Source organism: Notothenia coriiceps, unplaced genomic scaffold (genome assembly GCF_000735185.1).
Source record: "Notothenia coriiceps isolate Sejong01 unplaced genomic scaffold, NC01 NC01_scaffold00037244, whole genome shotgun sequence".
Taxonomy (NCBI): Eukaryota; Metazoa; Chordata; class Actinopteri; order Perciformes; family Nototheniidae; genus Notothenia; species Notothenia coriiceps.
Genome location: NW_011369945.1, coordinates 12979767 through 12985789, shown reverse-complemented (window position 1 = coordinate 12985789; position 6023 = coordinate 12979767).

The window sequence follows — 6023 nt, the reverse complement described above, 5'->3', positions numbered from 1 at the left end:
CTGAAATGTGTTATAGTTGTAAAAAGAGTTGAAATGTATAACAGCATTATGTCAATTAACCAAAAAAATCGTTGTGTATATAGGAAAGATAAGTTAGTAGAATCTTCTGTCTTGCTGTTACCGAGAAAAATTTTGTCCTATAAAAATGTGACTCCGAGTTAAATTGCGATATAATGGATGAAAATTATATCATATATGTTCACCCGTTTTATTCATAAATAGTCGGTAGTTAACGACGTTACAAGAAAGGGTGATTTCTACTCTCTCGGACTATAAAAAGTAAGGATCCAATATAATGGAGTTGTAGAATACCTCTCTGTTTTACTCTTTTATTTTTTAGGGTCTTTTAGTGTAACAGACTAAAATTTTCATGAATAACGTTCTTAAATACCACCTTTTATATCTATAACCAGTTATTGTTTATCAAGTAGATTATGAACACATATATGGGAACCACGTTACTGTCTCAGTTTGCCAAAGACATATCAGAAAGTGGTCCAAAAGTGTTGTGACAACGACCAAATAAAACCGGGTAAGGAAAAGGCACAAATCTAAAGAAGGAAGATCTCGTCACTAAACAAAACACAGCGACCGTTGTTGTCTGGAAGTTGAGGGAGGTCCTAAAGATACCCACTCTAGACTGACAATCCAGGTGAGGTCTGGACTTTCGAAGATGCGTTCGGTGAGGAAGCCCACGGGCCGCCACACAACCGTAGTAACAGGTACGACTTTCTGGGTCGGTCAAGTAGAAGTACGGGCGATACCTTCTCCAACAGTGAGGTTTAGAGTACCTATGTACCGGGGTAAGTAGAACGGAAATGTGTTGTCAGCAGGACAAGGGACGTCTTTTGTGGGGTTCGTACTCAAAGGTAGTTTTTTTTTTTTTTTTTTTTGGGTACAGTGTCAATCCATACACAAAGGGGTATCGCTGGCTCAACATTGAACTACCACTGCATTTTGCTTATTTGTCAAACTAACAAGTACAACTCACTTTACTGACAGATCAAGTGACTGTATTACGACAATATGTAAAGTTGAGAAAATGTTGATATTGTGTAAAGTCAATTGTCATAAAGGGGTATCGCTGGCTCAACATTGAACTACCATTGCATTTTGCTTATTTGTCAAACTAACAAGTACAACTCACTTTACTGACAGATCAAGTGATGAATCAAACTTGGTTATTTAAAAATCCTGTCATCCATGTGAAAAGGTAAAAACAATACAAGACCTCACATGGCCAAATCAGATGTTCCCTCCACTTTTCACTTTCCCTCTCGTCAGTCTTTTCTCTCTTATTATTTTTCGGGGGGTGTTTTCCAAAGGGAAGGCTGTGTTGAAAGGAGTGGACTCTATCAAACCACTTGCTCCCTTTTGTAGCATCGCTGAGATAAGCTCTTAATAATTCATTAGAATTGATTTGAACCTGGCCTTGACCTGAGCCAGGGTGGACACAAGTTGCTGTGTGTGTTTACGTGTGTGTTTTTGCACATTTGCGCCCGCATGGTTTATGTTTCCACATGCATGGGTTTGCAGTTAATCCCCAAAAAGAAGGTGCCGTGTGTGTATTTGTGTCCAGAAAAAAAGAGGGCAGTGTGCTCAGCTTTAAAAGCTCCAGACCTATTCCCAGGATGAAATATTTAGGCAGCCGTAGCCTTGACCTCCCTGTGCTTGCAGAGACTCCTGGTACCCATTGATTTCTGACAAGACAACTGGGACGCCATTACAACAAAATGCACTATAGCCAGCCGCACATATCCTCTGACACTCACACCAGATTAACCCCCTCTCCCCCCAACCCAACCTTCCTTGGCCACTGTGCATGTATGTGTGTGTGTGTTTGTTTGTGTATTCACCAAGATGGACACAACCCAAGACATTACATTTTTTCCCAGGCAGTATTTTACAAATTCACCGCTGTTGACCAGTCAAACTTATGCTTATTAAGTGCTAGCAAGACATCATCCTTCTAGCCTTTTCCCAAACACACACACGCACACATTTCCTGTGTCAGGGCTATTTCCGTTCATTTGTATTTCCCTTGCCATTGTCATGTTATGTGTTATCGCCTCTGCACTACAATGTGTCCTTTAACTGAACATATATCTATTTAATATATGTTTAAGTAAGGGATAATGTGCAGCGAGGCAGTTATTAATGAAAAAAGATCAGTGACAAGGTGTTCACCATGAAGGTGTTCTTCTTCCATTAATGGCCTTGCTGCACATTATCCCGCTTACATGGTTACGTACCAAATAAACCAAAAACTGTATTCATAATATTAATGTTAGGGGTGTAACGGTATCCGTATTCGTCCCGTACTCACGGTTCGGTGTATGAGTGGGAAAAAAGTCTGTAATTCAGGGCAGTATCCACTACACTATATATAATCCAGGGGGCGGTATTGCGCCTAAAAGCTGTTTGCCAGCCGCCCTTAAACAACAAATGAAGAAGAAGAAAATAAAACAAAAATAACAAAATACAAGAAGAAGAAAAGTTAGTATTGCGAGTTCAGAGAACACACGGGGGCCGCTTCTCAATGTCGAGTAAAGCTGCTGCAGAGCCATTATTTCAAGTATACTACGTAATTGAGTGGCGCCAAAGGACTGTTTAAATGCCCAGCATTCGGCGCCACTCGATGACGTAGTATACTTGAAAGAGTAGAGGTTTCTCAATACTCTAATTTCCCTTCCTCGACTCCTCGGTCCTCCGGTTGTGACCCGGAAATGGATTTAAGCGTGCCATGTGAAGGACATCTCATTTCTCTAAATGCACATCGAGGACCGAGCATCGAGCATCGAGGAGGCTCTCTGGAGGAGCTCTAACCGAGGAGATACTGATGGGTCCTCCACGGCTCCTCCGCGGATGCATTTCCGGGAATGGTGGAGGCATTACGCATGGCCGGACTTATTTCAGCCAATAACAGCTCTGCATGCATCCCCTGGATATTATTTTAGTAACTGCTTGAACGGCGACGCGATGTTTACAGTGAGAACAGCTGTGAGGTCCGTGCAGAAAGCAGAGCAGTGTGTAAAATATATATCACTCAGTATAACAGGCCTACATTACTCTCTGTATTTGTATGCTGTAGTTTAATAGATATCTACAAACAAAGAGTCGATATTTTTCGAAGACCGTTTAGTGCTTGGCCCGTAATTTCAATTCCCCATTTCAGCGACCAGAGAGAGGGGGGGATATATCCCGTCTCTGATTGTGTTACGTTATTATGAGAGTGCTCTCATACTTGTTTGATTCTGAAATTGTATATATTTATATAAATATATGTTTGTGTATATGTCCGCATCTTTAGCCTGTTATTGTCTCATTATACCACACTGTGAATGAATCAAAGTAAATATATAAGTCCTCATGAACACAGTTCTTTCCATCAGACAGAGTGCTGCTGTGCCTCCTGTCATCATTAATGGACGTCTCTTTAAAATGACCGCTCAGAGGAGAGTTCTCATTTCTCTAACCGCCTGCTGCTTCCCCTCTCCTCGCTTCCCCTCCTCAGTCCTCCGCTCGCATCTCCTGTGGGCGGGACTAAGTCTCGAAGATAGGAGTCGAGGAGGGGAAATTGAGTATTGAGAAACCTCTCGTGGCTCTGCAGCTTTTTTTTCAACATTGAGAAACGGCCAGGAGCTAGAAGACCTGACCCGACTACTTATTTTAAATCAGCTGTGTGGGAACATTTCGGGTGGTGGATCGGACGAGGACGGTGTGCCGGCGTTGTTCGACAGCGGTGCGGTATGCTAATGGTAACACACGCCAAACATGCTAAATCATATCAGAAGGCATCACCCAGATTTGGCAATCACCGGAGCCCGGCAAAAGACAGCAGCAGTTCAACAGCTTATCCCTGCTGTTTTTAAGAAGCCAATAGACATGAAAGCCGAGAGACCAAAATAAATACCGAACCGTGACCCCCAAACCGAGGTGCATACCGAACCGTGAATGCTGTGAACCGTTACACCCCTAATTAATGTAAAAAATATTTAATTGAGTTAGACATTTTAGTTTTGCTTCGGCTAAGATTCTTTAGTTCCCTCTGCTGTTTTATTTTATTTTGTGGACAGTTTAGCCCTCATGATTCCAAAGTGTTGTGCTTCCCACAAATATAAAAATGAATGTTCAAAAATTATTTTTGTTTACTAATGAAAGCAAATGTTTATTTCTCACATCTGACATTAGATGTACTGCACTTCTTTCTGCAGATTGATATGACTGCACATAGTCCCTTGATCCTCCATAGCAACGGTCTGTTCACTTTAGCAGCATTCTGTTTTAACAACACAACCTTTGAGATGTCCAAATTGACCAAGCAGAATCAAGTATTCAACTAAGCCGTATAATAATGAACACACACACGCACACACGCACGCACACACACACACACACACACACACACAAGCAGCAGCGGCGCAGAGCATGGGATGAGGTACATCAGTATTCTTCTACCTGAGACGGAGACAAAGACAGATTAAGAGCCAGTTGCTGAAAGGGATCAAGTTTATATTGTATTTAATCCTGTGCATTTAACTAGGCTTTAATACATCAGGTATTCAAATAAAAAGTGACAGAATGATGAAATGTAGGATCCTAAGTACTGCAGTGATCCCACCTTGTGTTTAACAATGTTTGTCTTTTCTGTTTTTCCTGTCATTTCTGCTGAAAATCACATCCCTCATGTCTTAAGTAAAAAAAAGCACTTACATTTGTGGAGGATATTTGGAATGAAAAGGATGAATATTAAAATATCACTAGATACTTTCAGCACTTTTTAGATCTTAAAAACTGTTATACACATTTAACTTTGGTTTGACTTTATGCTAGACACTCCTTTCCATGTTCAAAAGATTCACATTACAGTGAACACATTATTGATGGTTTCTTGTGTGTGTACAAACAAGGTCCATGCCTCTACTGGGACATGTCTCCAATCTTTAATGTTCAAAAAGCTCTTTATTTTCCTCATACTGCCTGTGCTGCAGCACCTCTTTTCACCCTCTGTCTGAAACCAGAGCCCAATCTGCTCTGATTGGTTAGCTGGCCGGCTCTGTTATGATTGTTGAGAGATGTCCCGCCCCTTAGCATCACGTACAATGTGTTGGAGCGATAGCGAATAAGTGTTGCATAGTGCTGAATAAAACAAAGGGGTCAAATGTATGCATTTCAGGGGAGGGGATGCAGAACTTTGTGATTTCAGCCTTTGAAGACCATTTACATGCTCAAAAAGCTAAATGACATCCTACAAGAAAGGGAAAAGCCCAAAAAGTATAATAAGGCCTCTTTAAGTGGCTTTGGACACATGAATCTGCCAAAAATAATGTAATGTAATTAGAGGTTGATGTGAGAATCTTCTAAAGACACGTATTAAATAAGCAAAGAAATCTTCCCTGGTAATTGTATCAAAGAGCTTCGTAAAACATGTTTTAAAACAATGAGGAAAAACCCTTCTTAAATATGAGACATCAGTGGCATAGTGACCATCGCTCACTTTAATAAAAGCAGAGTTGTTTTCAGTTGGACCAAACATCTCTACAACTTTTCTCTGTCTCTCGTTCACCTCGCAGCATCAATTCCTCATTCCTCCTCACCTCTCTCTCACACTGCAGCCCTCCTGCAGCTCTCACTCCCCGGACTAATCTCCGCCGGTTCAATGTTGTTCAATTAGATTCCAGTTGACATGCATTGGAAGTAGGCACTCCTCCTCGTAATTCAGCCCTCTTTACAGCCAATCTATTTTTTAATAAAGGTTCAGAGGAAAACATTAAAGTATTGATCTTTATTTATCGACCTCCGCCCAAAGCATAGTTAAAGCTGACACAAATCAATCAAAAATACATTTAAAATGATGATAGCACATAGGAGGAGCCTGGCCTCCTGTTTCAGGCAGTCATTAGGGGGCTAGGCAGAGGGAACCCAAGGCAATAAGAGTAACAGTAACACACACACACACACACACACACACACACACACACACACACACACACACACACACACACACACACACACACACACAA